Here is a 14,370-nt window from a genome sequence, read left to right as displayed (position 1 = left end):
TTAACTTAGTTTTAATAGGTAATGGTATCTGTTTATTGCATTTTAATTTATTTTGTTAAATGTTTCCCAGTTACACTTTAATCTGGTTTGGGCTACGCTGGGTAGGGTTATGGGCTGTCTCACCCCTCTGGGCTCTACAAGAGTGTTATTCCAGGATCCACCACCCTGATGGGCCTGAGCAATGCCTCAGGCAAGTCAGATAGTTCACCCTAACAGCTCCCCTTAAGGTCTCATGAAATAGAGTGGTCCTTTTTCAGTGTCTGCCCATCCCTCTTGCCTATTCCCATCAGTGAGGAGGATACTGAGATACAGCTATGGATCTGGAGTATAGACCAACCTAATACTGAACAGGGTCCGCTGACCATGGTGTTTTTCATTGTAGGATGCTGGTCCCTTTGGATCAATTCCAAGCCTTGGACCAGGAAGAAGAGAAGCAGAGTCTTTAAGAAGTATTGCACCAGGGAGACCCTGAGCCTCTGCCTGCTGCCCCCAGAGGTGCTATGTCCTGAGCAGAACTCCAGGCAGTGAGGACGCCTCCAGCCAGGAAGCACCCACAGTCCTTGCCCCAGCTCTTTTGGGAATCACTTCTTCCCATGGCTCCATCTGGGGCAGCCAGCCTGCCACACCAGCTTCTAGCACTGAAGGGACCCCTAGCTGTATGCCAAGGACTGTGACAGCTTGAGAAACTCCTCTCTGGCCTTGGGGCCTGGCTCTGAGGAAAGAGATATTCCTGCACCTAGAAATGACCCTAGCAAGACGCCGCTCATCTGCTCTTCCTGTGGACCATGGGGCCCAATTGTCATTTTTTTCTTTTCTAAAAATAGAGAGTTCTTTATCAGATTCATTTAATTTGTATATGTTTGATACTGGTTTTGTAGGTACCAGCTCCCATCCCTTTCTGGGGATTTTATTCCTGGGGAATGATCATTTTAAATGGGGATTTTATTCCTTGGGTAAGCATTATCGGAAAGAAGCAAGTAGTTCTTTCAGTCAGTAGGGAACATCTCTGGCCACCCTCCCTCTGTCTCCAAGACCACCAAACATGGTCCACCTAATCATCAGAGGCCCCCTGAGGACACGGGCCATCCCTACCCCTGGGAAACCAGAACCTCACCACCAGATGGGCCATTACTGCTCACCCTCACTCAACCCAAAACAGCTTAAAAGGTAGAGCACAGTGAGGACTACACTGGAAAGCCTAGTATCAAATTTAGAGTCCAGGGACCTGGGGCAGACCCCTTACTCTGTTACCCTCTTTCTCTGTGACCTTGAGCCCCCATTTTACAGGTGAAGAAACTGAGGCCTAGAAAAGAAAAGTGACTTGCCCACAGCCACACAACTAATCTGTAAAAGAGCCAGGACAGACCTGGAGGTTGCAATCTGCCCCTGTGGAGAGAGTACCCACATCAAGCGAGTCCCAGAAATTTGAAGTTGAAGTAAATAATAGCAATAAAATATTGAAAACAACAATAATAAAATGTCATTATTCACTTCAATTTCAATTGCATTGTATTATATAAGCATAATGTGGTATAGTATAATATAAATATATTGTATATAATATGGTTTATCAGTAGTCTGTGGTATTATTGTTCTATTATGTTCTATTGGTGCAATGAAAAATGTCAGAGGACCTGGGTTCAAGCCTTCCTTCTGATATTTACTCCCTGTGTGACATTGGGTAACTTTGCTGGACTTCAGTTTTCTCATCTGTAAAATGACAGGGTTGGATACCCTCTGAAGTTCCCTACAACTTATGTTATATTATACATATATATATTAGGCTGTGTGGTGTAGTGGATAGAGAGCCTGCCTAGGATCCAGGAAGACCTGGGTTCAAGTCCAGTCTCTGACACATACTGTAGTGATCCTGCACAAGTCACTTAACCCTCAGTGCTCTGGGTAACTTTCTAGGACTGAAAGTTACAGAGAAGTTACCAACCTGCATTAGCAGAGTGAGTTTTCTCATCTGGGAGTTCCCTATGTTGATGAAATCCCAGGTCCAGTCCCTCTCCCATATTTTATTATATTATAGATGTTGGCCCCTATATGGCCTCTTACCTCCTTTAACAACATTTTTATCATCATTATTATTATTATCATCATTATTGTTATCTTCCACTTAGATTGTATTATTATTTGCATCTATTTCTAGGACCTGAGATTTTGTCATTGTGGGTTCTTCTCTCTACTGATGCAGATTGAAATTCCTCTGCCCCTTGGTAGATGAGCTTTAGGAATTATTGGGGCTGAAAAATTCATCACCCTTAGGCCAAGCTGGTGATGAGCCTCCCTGACAGCCAGGCATGTCCTCAGATAAGATCCCTGATGAATCTGTCCCCTGGCTGCTACCCAGAGCTTTCCCAGCCCAAGACCATGTGTGGCTGGCATTGCCTATGAGTACCCAGAGCTGCCTCCACACCAGCGTAAAGCGTGGAAGGTTCATTTATTGATTCACTTTAAAGGATTAATATTAATAACTACCTGAACTCTCTTGGTTCCATTTCAGTGGAATAGAAAGTAGGTGGGCATCTATACGCATCATCATGGGAATGACCTATAAACAGGGGACTGGGGAATCTCAGTGACAAACCTAAGGAATCTTCTGGGACTCAGGAAGGGCCCCTGATGGTCTGGGGAGTCCCCAAGGGGTTCCAACCCAATCCCAGAACTAATCAGAAAGTTAATGAAGCTGCATTATGATCGTGTTCCCTTGAGGGGCCTGCCTTTCTCCTCCAAAGGCTGTTGATGAAAAAAGCAGAAGGAAAGTAGACTGTTGGGATTCTAATCTGCTCAGACAAGGAGTCACTGCTGATTTCCTTCTCTCTTACATCCTTCTCTCCCCCTCCCTTCCCTCCAGTCTTCTTTCTTCCCAGGGATTCCCAGCTCAGGGTGTCCTCAGTTCTCAGGGGAGAGTGGCAGAGAATACTTAGACATCATTAAGAAAAATTCGTAGCAGTCTTGATTGCCTCTTTAAGCTCAGGAGAGACCACAGTCTTTCCTGGTTGGGTTGTCTTGGAACCCCAGAGAAAACAAGCATGAGAAGCAGTCATGCCTTTCTGCTGCTGTCACCCTGTGGAGTCAGCTGCTGCCCCAGGAGTCTGGAGATCACTGTCCTCCCTGGCCTATCTCGCCTTTCCCTTCTCTCCTGTTGTCTTCACATGAAGCCTGGGGTCCTGACCGTATTCATATTCCTTTAAAAAATGCATCAATGGCTTTTGTCTTTACAGTCACATTCCTTCATCTCCTGGCCTCCTCCTCCTCCACCAAGTGCTCCTCACTCAGCCCAGGCCCCTCTTGCATTGATTGCCTGCCCTGAGCAGTAACTCCTCAACATCAGAATGTCAGCACCAGAACCTGATCCAAGCCCTTTATTTTACAACTAATATTAATACTAGCGCCTATTTCCATAATGCTTCCAAAAGCTTTCCTCATAACCATGTAGGGAGTGTTAAATATTGTTATCCCCATTTTACAGATGGGAAAACTCTGGCCCAGAGAATTCAAATAACTTGACCAAGGTCACATACCTGGGAAGCCCCAGAGTTAGGTCTTGAGACCATGTCTTCTGATTCCATAGCCAGCCTTCTTTCCATTATCCCTATGGCATGGTGTCCCCACACTCCCACTGTTAACATGCCTGTCATCTGAATATTAGCCTAGCTAAAGTCAAGAAGGCTTAATGCTGTTTTGGTCTCAGGATGATTTTTTTTTTTAACCACAGCAACCCTGAAAGACCCTCTGTGAAGTCAGAGAAACGTCAAGATCTATGTGAATGGAGGGAGTACCCACAGTGGTGAGATCACAGATGCTCAAAGGATTGAATTACCAAAGGGGACTCTCCTGGAAAATTATCCCAGTTAGAACTAGGTCAGAGATGTGAAGAAGAGTGCTGGATTCCTACAGCCAGGGAAAGATAGCACTGTGCTTGGGATTCCATCTCCCAGTTCCAAGCCCCTGCAACACTGGTCTCTTCCCTTGAATTCCTTGTTGTTTGCTGGGATGCCATCTTCCTAACTCCAAGGCTCTAAAGCTAGCAGTCATTGACACTTTCCTCACCCAGTAAACCCTTGATCCTTCCTTCCAATGTCACTCACACCCATCCTTTACCCATATAGTAACAGACCTTCAAATCAAAGAGGGACCCTAGGACATTGAATGTCAGCACTCAAAGGAACCTTAGAGATAATCAAATCCAACATTCATTTTGTAGAGGAAATTAAGACCCAGAGAGGGAAAGTCACTTGCCTGAGGCCCAGTGATAGAATTTAAACTAGAACTTACATTTCTTGTCCCCAAACTCTCATTTCCTGCTCACAAAGTTCTTGTAAAGTTTCAGAATACTACAGACAAGTCGTTACAAAATGAATGTTGCCAGAGGGTTTGAATATTGACTCTATTTAAGCTCTACAAGTAAGTAACTTTTGCAAAATGATTTTCCTTTCCATTTCAACGTTTATAGAAATCTATGTTAGTACAAATTCTTTACAAAATAAATATACAATTTATAAAATAAAAATAAAAAATTGTGGGCTCTTAATAAGCCCAATTCTTCAACCTGTGAGTCTGAAATGCGGTTTACGTATACCCAGGGAGGAAAGCCTCTTCTGTTTGTGTTGGGTGAAGACAAGAAAAGATGATGAAGCAAAAAAGCAAAAACAAAAACAAAATGGATTTTGGATTCCAGACACCTGGTTTTGAATTCTGAGGAAGGGGAGGAATAATACTATGATTGTGGAATGTCATATCCCCTTTCTGAGCTTCATGTTCCTCCTCAGAAGATGGAAGAGTTGGACGTAATGACCTCTGAGGCATTTATATCTTTAGGCATAAACTCAGTGAGACTTTGAATGGGTCTACTGTTTTTCTTTGACGTTTCCACAGTAGAAGAGCCAACCACCAGAACTCTTAGGAATTCTCCTAGGAGTAGAACAGACGCCTGTGCACAGCAGCTACAATAGCAATAGCTCATATTCAGTTGTGCTTTAGGATTAACAAATCAACTACCCTGTGAGGATGGCAGTCTGTAGCAATCAATACTCCCATTTTGCAGATGATGAAACTGAGGGTCAAGGAAGATTAGTGACTTGCCTGGGGTCACACATCTGGGAAGGGCCTATTGTCTCAGAAGGCATTCTAATAGAAGAATGGAAAAAACCCATCACTTAAAATGCCAAAATAGGCTCTCCAAAGAATTATATGGACCTGTTATTCCTTCGGCCCATATTGGTTAATTGCTAATTGGCAGCCATTTCCATGCCTCTTTCTCACACCTCAGAGCATTTTAAGAAGTAGCTCAAGCCTCCCTCTTCCCACATGCCCCAGCCATGAGTCTCTCTGTCTGTGTCTCTGTCTCTGTCTGTATCTCTCTGCCTGTCTCTCTCTGTCTCTGTCTGTCTTTGTCTCTCTCTATGTCTCTCTGTCTCTCTCTCTCTCTTTTTTCTCTCCCTGCCTGCTACTTTCCTTAGTACTTTTGCAACCCCTTTTCCTTAATAGATAATTAATCTAGTTGCTACCTTTGCAGCACTGGTTATGGTGATGAGACACATAGGAATACCTAAAAATGTGCCTGCACTAATGGCACAGCCATGGGGGTTCCCAAGGACTCCACTCCTGAGCAGTCAGAAGCATCTTCAGGAGTTTATGAGCTAGCCTCTGAACTAGTGGTGGACATGTGACTGATCATTGGCATGTACTTGAAGCCTTCCCAAACTCTCGTGCTCCACCATCATAGTCTTTGAGTATCCAGGATAATTTCTACATCACAGTAAGCCACTAAATGAGACACTAAACAGAGGCGTATATATGGTACAAAAAAAAGAGTTGAAGTGGGGCACAAATTAATGAGCTTTTCCATGCTCCTGCCCAAACAGTTGAGCTGCCTCTCAGAATCCTAGGCAACGGGATGTAAGGTGAGAGTGAAACGCTGAGTCGGGGTCCCTGGATTCTAGTCTCAGCTCCGCCACTAACCAGCTGTGTGGCCTTGAAGTTACTTGTTCTCTCTCGGCCTCAATTTTCATTTTTGGGGTCATATTTGACTAGCTTATGTCTAAGAAGTTATACTTTCTGTGATTCTCATTACTAGAAATCCTGTCTCAAACCCTTGTAAGAAATCAACCTCCGACTTTTCTCCTCAAAAGAAGGGGATATTGGAATTGAGTCTAGAATCTGAAATGTCCTGAGATGAGGATGAATTCCACTTGAACACTGAGGACCTAATGGGTTACCATTTAATAACTACCATTCCTCTCCCTTAGAATCCACATAGAGAAGTGGGAGTGGGATACACTGCGGATGAGACTTCCTACTGGTCCCTTATCAAAGAGAAGGGGAGATCCAGGTATCTTTGAATATGACTTGGAAGCTACCTAGGGGGTCATCTAACCCAACTCAACCTTGACTCATGAATATGCTCTGCTGTGACTCATGAGCGGCCAGCCAGCTTTCTACTTGGAAAATTCTTAATAATGATAAACGCCCTACTTCCCAGAGCATCCAATTCCACAAGGGAAGAGTATAAATTCTTTTCCTTATCGTTGAGCAAAAAACTGCCTCCATATAACTTCAATTTGCCCTCCAGGGTCAAAGAGAATAAGAATAATCCTTTCTCATGCTGGTTCTTCAAATACTTGAGGACAGCAATCTTCCTTGTCTCCCCCATCCCTCTCCCTACATTACACTCCTCTTCAGGCTAAACATTTCCAGTTCTTTCAAATGGTCCTTGTGATCACCTCTCCTAGTTCCATCAGCTCTAATAAATAATAAATTAATAATAGCAATAGTTAATAAAAATTATAGCAGCACTTTCTCAAGACAAGATTGCTAATACTATTAATACTTATTTCCAGAGTGCGCTATTGGTTTTCAAAGTACTTTACTCATGATCAACCTCTACCCCCATGATAAAGACAAGGCAAGTATTAGTTTATCCATTTTACAGAAGAGTAAACTAAGACTCAGCAACCTTAAGCCCAAGGTTGTACAGCTTATTAATGATAGAGATTGGTATAGTACCCAGATCTTCAATCAAGATATAGCCATACAAGGGCTTTTAGGTTTGAGCCAATTACATTTGGATAAAGCTCAGGAATATATCTATTACTACAGACTAGCTATAACTTTCCCATTTGGTTTGTTATTTTTAGCCCCTATTGGTTTCCTGTAATTACTAGCAGTGAAAACCCTTAGCCAACTTAAAGGTAGTAATTATTGTTTTAAAAATACGGATAATTAGGAACCTGTATCTTCCCCCCACCCCCACCCCCTTCCCCTAACCTGTAAGAAGAAGTCTCTAGGTAGAAGAGAGGGTAGAAGTAAAGCAGGAAGCCTGAGTACCAGTGCCTTCTGGAGAAGACAATGAGGGGACTGGAAGAGCTGGCTTGGGCCTTAGCAATGTCCCCTGAGAAGTTTGTACCAGCATAAGACCCTCTTCCTTCAGACCACTCTTTTTCTTTTTTCTTTTTTTTAGGCAGTTGGGGTTAACTGACTTGCCCAGGGTCACACAGCTAGTAAGTATGAAGTGTTTGGTCTGAGGCCGGATTTGAACTCAGGTCCTCCTGACTTCAGGGCTGGTGCTCTATCCATTGTGCCACATAGCTGCCCCCACTCAGACCACTCTTATAGGTCCAACACACATTGCCAAGCTAACCTTCCTAATGCCTAGTTTTGATGGGAGTCACTTTCCCCAAACATCTTCAATGGCTTTTCCTTGCTAATAAAATTAAACTCCAAAATATGGCAGGCAGGTGCCAACCGACCTCTCCAGGCTTGTCTTTTAATGCAAAAATAGTGGTAATGCTACGTAGTGAAAAGAGCTTGTCAGGAGACAAGCTTGAGTTTCAGTCTCACACAGTGCGACCTGGAAGGAAGGAATGAAATAAACATTTTTTAAAAATATTTTATTTTCCCCCAATTACATGTTAAAATTATTTTTACATTTTTTAAAGTTTTGATTTCCAAATTCTATCCCTCCCTCCCTCCCTCCCCCTACCCCAGACAGTAAGCAATCCGATATAGGTTATACATGTGCAATCATGTAAAACATTTCCATATCAGTCATTTTGTGCTAGAAGATGTGAAAAAGAAAGGAAGGAAGGAAGGAAGGAAGGAAGGAAGGAAGGAAGGAAGGAAGGAAGGAAGGAAGGAAGGAAGGAAGGAAGGAAGGAAGGAAGGAAGGAAGGAAGGAAGGAAGGAAGGAAGAGGAAAATAGTATGCTTCAGTCTGTATTCAATCAATATCAGTTCTTTCTCTGGAGGTGGGTAGTATGCTTCATCATTAGTCCTTTGGGATTGTCTCAGATCATTGTATTGCTGAGAATAGCTAAGTCGTTTACAATTCTTCACTGTACAATATTGCTGTTACTGTGTATAATGTTCTCCTGGTTTTGCTGACTTCACTTTGCATCAGTTCATGTAAGTCTTTCCAGGTTTTTCTGAAATCATCCTGCTTGTCATTTCTTATAGCACAATAATATTCCATCGCAATCATATAACTCAGCTTATTCAGCCATTGGCCAGTTATTGGGCATCCTCTCAATTTCCAGTTCTTAACCACCACAAAAAGAGCTGCTATAAATATTTTTGCACAAAGAGATCCTTTTCCCTTTTAAAAAAATCTCTTTGGGATACAGACCTAGCATCCCTTTGCTAGATCAAAGAGTATGTACAGTTAAAATAAGTATTTATTAAGCATCTACTTCATCCCAGGCACTAGGCTAAAAACTTTACAAATATGATTTGACTCTCTCAACAACCCTGGAGATGGCAACGGTTATTATTCCCCTTTACTCTTGAGGAAACTGAGACAAAGATTAAGTTACTTGCCCAAAGTCACAAGTCAGTAAGTGTCTGAATCTGGATTTGAACTCAGGTATTACTGACTCCAGGCCCCATAAATCAACTAAAAAAAAACTTTTCCAAGTCTCAGTTTCCTCATCTGTAAAATGGGAACAATAATATGTGTACTACCTGCCTCACAAGGTTATTATGAGGAAAATACTTTGTCAACCTACATTTGGGTTCAAAGAATAAAATATACAAGTATAGGACTGGGGAGGTGTGGTTAAACAGGTGTTTGTATAAAAAAAAAATCTCAGGGTTTAGATGGATACAAACTCAAAATATCGACAGCATGATGCAGCAGCCAAAGAAGCTAACACGCTCGTAGGCGAAATTACTAGAAATAGAGTGTCCAGAACCAAAGAGGTGATAACATTGCTGTCTCTTCTCCTTTGCTCAGACCACATCTAGAGTATCACACTCAAGTCTGGGCAGCCAATTTTAAGAAAAATGCTGACAAACAGTAATGTATCCATCTAGAGGAAGGCGACCAAAATGGCAAGGGAACTGGAGAACCTCACTATTAGAAGTTCAGTCAAAGGACCTGCAGATTCTTCACCTGGAGAAGAGAAGACTTAGGGTGGATATAATAGCTTTCATGGGAAAGAGGAAAGAGATTTCTTTTCATTGCTACTCCCTTGTCTTAAGCACTCTCCAACCTCTGGGTGTCCCATCACTGGAGGTCTTTCTTTGAGCTGTAGATGGACGCTCATTAGGGATGTTAGAGAAGGAATTAGTTTCAAGACATGAGTTAGCTAATCTCTGAGGTCCCCTCCAACTCTGAGAGTCGGAGGCTATATGAAAACTTTAGGGGGGCATGATCCCCTTCTTCAAATATCTAAAGCTCTGCCAAGGAAAGGAGATCTAAGACTTGTCTTCCTTGGTCCCACTGGCATCCATACATAGATGTTCCGAGGAGACAAAGTTCAGCTCAATGCAAGGAAAGGCCTCCTCACAATCTCAGGACAGGGCAATTATAGATTTTCACAATGATGAAGGAACAGAAGAGAAAACCCTGGGCAGAAAGGGATCAGCAATTCCAGCTGTCTCCTTGCTCACCCTCTCCTGAACTTCCCACAATCCCAGAACCTCAGAGCTCCAAGGGATTCCAAAAACCATCTAATACAAGCCATTCCAAGGTGGGGGTGGGGAAATTCCCTCCTCAACACACCTGACAAGTGGTCATCCAGACTTTGCTTGAGGGTGACAAGATAGACAAGTCCAGTTTTGGATACCTCTGATTGTTAGAAAGTTATCTCTTCTAGCAAGTCTATAAATATGCCCCCTTTGCAATTTCCATTCTTTCCTGTTAGCTCTTCTTTTGAGAGGCGAGCAGAACAAATCAAATGCTTCTTCCACGTGATAGTCATTCAAACATGTGAAGAAAGTATCATGTCCCGCCCCACTCCTTGCAAGGCTTTTTTCTTATCCAAGCTAAACATCTTCAGTTCCTTCAACCAACCTGCTTGAATGCCCAGCTGAGGATTTTCCATTTTATTTGTAAGTTACTAGAGTGCCACTGACATTCCTGCAGCAGGGGAGAGGGATGGTGAGACTTGGATCTTGGGGAGACTTTTGGTAGTTATGTGGAATATGGATTGAAGAGGAAAGAAACCAAATACTGGAAGTTAAATTGGTGGGGGACTATTGTAGGAGTCCGGGTGAGAAGGAATGAGTGAGAGTGGTGGCCGTGAAAGTGGAGAGAAAGGGTCAGATAGGAGATGCATTGTGAAGAAAGGCAACTGCATACAGGTGGGTCTTTTGCCATATTGAGCTGCCAGCCTCCCACTCTAAGAACCCCCGATTCTAGGGTTCTATGCTCCCAGCAGGAAGAGAATGAAGTCCACTTTTGCCAGGCCAGATGGCTTTTTGTCAGAGGTGGCCTGTCCTTCAAGGCATCCAGCTCTAGCTTCTCATTCAACCACAACACCTGCTTTACTTGTTAGCTAGGTGAATTGCAGGCCCTAGACAAAGCAGCCCATCGCTGCCTGTCCTGAGTGAATTTTTCCAGGCAGCTTTATTTGGCCTGGAGAAGGAGGTCATCTTTGGGGCTCATTATTCAAAAATTTCCAAAAGCCTTTTTATGAAACAAACCACAACAGGGACTCCAGGGAGGGGAGTCAGAAAAGACTCAAAGCTAGAGAAAATAAGATGGGTGAGAAAGGGATTGGCCATGTGGGTGGAACATGGCTTAATTGCGATGGATTCTCTGACCCCCTCCTCCTCCTGGGAAGACAGGGTATGGAGTCTCGTAAGGGATGATGGGATGACCCAATTTTTTTTCTTTTTGATCCACCCATATCTTTGCCCGAGTCCAACCTGATTAGCAGAAGAAGACCCACACTGTGAATATAGAATATTAGAATTGAGAGGAAACTTAGAACAGAAGAGCTGTACAAAATTTTTGGTCTTTGAACTTTAGAATATGAAATGGTTTGAACTATAAAGGACCTTACAGGTGATCCAATCCAAATTTCTCATTTTACAGATGATGAGAATGAGACCCAAAGAGGAAAAAGGGAATTTTTGAAGCTCATGCAGTTAGAAGAACTGGGACTAGAATTCAGATCTTTTGAGTGTAAGGCCAGTGCCCTGTCCATTATGCCATATGGGCTGCCATCTTCCTAAGCCCCACTCTATTGAACTATGTTGAGATCCATGCTTGGGAGGTGTGGGGCCCAGGGCTTATCTTAAACATGGAAGGGGCTCGAGGGAAACTCCTTTATTTTCTCTCCTTGATATTTTTCTGACAGTGAAAGGTTTCAGTGAATTTCCAGGATAGGCTTAAGGGAAAAAAGAAGTCTCAGATGGGCAATTTGATGGGGGAGGTATATGATAGAATCAAGAAGAGTCTTGGTGTTGGGAGTAGTATAGGGTAATAATATGAGCTTTAAATCTCCTTTAGAATTGAGGCTTCCTTCTTCCCAACCTGTTGCCTTGCTGAATCATTATTATACCAGTTGATAACATCATGATCCCCCTCATAGGATAATAATAATAATAATAATAATAATAATAAATAATAATAATATTTGTATAGTGCTTTAACATTTACAAAGAGTTTTACAAATATTGTCTCATCTGATCCTCTCAGTAACCCTGAGAGATGGGTGCTATTATTATTACCCCCATTTTACAGATTAGAAACTCAAGGTGAGAGAAATTTACATGACTTGCCCATCATCACACAGCTAGTAAGTGTCTGAGGCCAGATTTAAACTGCAGTTTTGAACCCTGCTTTGAGGACAGGATTTGTCTTTCTTTTTTCATATTAGTAACCCTAGCACTTGGCACAGTACTTTGCACACAGTAGGTGTTTAATGAATGTTTATTGAATGAATGAGTGAATGAATGAGGTCTTCCTAACTGCAAGTCCAGGGCTCTATCCACTGCCCCATGTAGGGGCACAGATTCCCCATATTCTAGAATGACTCTATCAGGAATTGACCCTTCTCTCCATTTTTCCTTACTGCCCCCACCCCAATTCATGCAGATATGTCTGTACCTAAGCTCAGACTCCCTACATTTGAAAAGGCCCTTGGAGAATGGTTACTATCCCAAAATGCAATGGGTTGCCCAGAAGGTAACAACAATTTGACATTTATATCATATTTCACAGTTCCCAAAGCCCTTTTACATCAATTACCTAGTTTGATTATCATAACAATCCTGAGGGAACTGGGTGGTTTAGTAGATAGAGCACTGGACCTGGAGTCAGGAAGAGTCCTGAGCTCAAATCCTTCGTCCAGCTGCATTCTTTCAGCCTCACTTTCCTCATCTGTAAAATGGGGATCATAACAGCACCGACCTTCCAGGGCTGTTGAGAGGCTCAAATGGGATAATATATGTGAAGCATTCTGAAATACTTAAAATGCTATATAAATGCTAGCTATTGTTATCTAGGGAGACAGGGCAGGGTGCACTTATCCCATTTTATAGAGGAAGAAACTGAGGTTGAAATGACTTGTCCAGGGAAGTAGCAGGGTCTTCTAGTCTCTTGATTCCTGGCCCATTCTCTATACCATGTTACTCAGACCTAGAAGTGCTCTCTCTCTCTCTCTCTCTCTCTGTCTTTCTTTGTTTGTCTCTCTCTGTCTCTGTCTCTGTGATCTCTCTCTCTGTATCTCTGTCTGTCTGTCTGTCTCTCTGTTTGTCTCTGTCTCTGTCTCTTTCTCTATCTGTCTCTCTCTGTCTCTCTGTCTCTGTCTGTCTCTCTGTCTGTCTCTGTCTCTCTCTGTTGTCTCTGTCTCTCTGTCTCTCTGTCATCTCTCTGTATCTCTGTATCTCTGTCTGTCTCTGTCTCTGTCTGTCTCTGTCATCTCTGTTTCTCTGTCTCTGTGTTGTCTCTCTCTCTGTCTCTCTGTCTCTGTCTCTGTCTCTCTCTGCTCTCTGTCTGTCTCTCTGTCTCTCTTTCTGTCATCTCTGTCTCTCTGTCTGTCTCTCTGTTTGTCTCTCTTTCTCTCTCTCTGTCTCTCTGTCTCTGTCATCTCTGTCTCTCTGTCTCTGTCATCTCTGTCTCTCTGTCTCTCTGTTTGTCTCTCTTTCTCTCTCTCTGTCTCTCTGTCTCTGTCATCTCTGTCTCTCTGTCTGTCTCTCTGTTTGTCTCTCTTTCTCTCTCTCTGTCTCTCTGTCTCTGTCTCTGTCTGTCTCTGTCTCTGCTTTCTGTCTGTCTGTCTCTGTCTGTCTCTGTCATCTCTGTCTGTCTCTCTGTCTCTGTCTCTCTGTCTCTCTGTCACTATCTGTCTCTCTGTCTCTGTCTCTGTCTGTCTCTGTCTTTGTCTCTCTGTTTCTCTGTCTGTCTCTGTCTCTGTCTGTCTCTGTCTCTGTCTCTCTATCTCTGTCTCTCTCTCTGTCTCTGTCTCTCTCTCTCTCTCTCTCTCTCTCTCTCTCTCTCTCTCTCTCTCTCTCTCTCTCTCTCTCTCTCTCTCTCTTCCCCCTCAGTGTAGAAATCACTGAGAGCTCCTCTAGTCTGTAGGATGACCCCACCCCTCCCCCCACCACTACTGGGTCCAGTGGGCTGGGTTCCAGGCCTGAGGGGCCTGGGCTGTAACACAGAAAACCTCGTAGTGCTGATTAAACCTTTTTGGAGACGGGGGCAGGGGGCAGGGCAGCCAAGAAACTCTTGCCCAGGATCCAGAGCTGGGCAGACATGAGTTATATTGGCCTGAGGGCTAGAGGTAGGAGGCTGGAGCAGATTAAAGAAGGTACCAGCAAGAGGCAAAGGTTGGGGTCCCGGTGGAGTGTGTGGAGGGGCAATAGACAGGGTCAAATGATGCAAAAGGCCACAGATTTGGAGTCAAATGACTGGGTTCAAATGTGGAATCTACTTCTTACTGCCTATGTGACCTTAGGGCAAGGTCTTTCCTTTTCCTGGTTCAAAAGATCATAGATTAGGGCAAGAAGGGACTCAGGCTATCTAGTCCAACCCCTTCATCGAACAGATCAGGAAACTGAGGCCCAGGAAGGTTAAACCACTTGCTCAAGGTCACACAGATAGTAAGCAACAAAGAAAGGATTTGAACCCACTTCCCTA

At 43.3% G+C, this 14,370-nt stretch overlaps 1 protein-coding gene across 1 annotated transcript in view; it reads left to right on the top strand.

Moving 5' to 3' along the window:
• GSG1L (GSG1 like) overlaps positions 1–4,710 on the top strand; it is a 372,574-nt gene extending 367,864 nt beyond the window's left edge. Inside the window, exon 8 of the mRNA XM_021006351.2 lies at positions 383–4,710. The gene's annotated coding sequence lies outside the window, so the exon portion shown is untranslated. The remainder of the gene's footprint in view (positions 1–382) is intronic.
• Positions 4,711–14,370: the final 9,660 nt, after the last annotated feature.

This window comes from Phascolarctos cinereus, unplaced genomic scaffold (assembly GCF_003287225.1).
Source record: "Phascolarctos cinereus isolate Bilbo 61053 unplaced genomic scaffold, phaCin_HiC Scaffold_4;HRSCAF=312, whole genome shotgun sequence".
NCBI classification, from domain to species: Eukaryota; Metazoa; Chordata; class Mammalia; order Diprotodontia; family Phascolarctidae; genus Phascolarctos; species Phascolarctos cinereus.
Note: the sequence above shows the minus strand (reverse complement) of the source record. Positions and strands in the feature narration are given on the sequence as shown.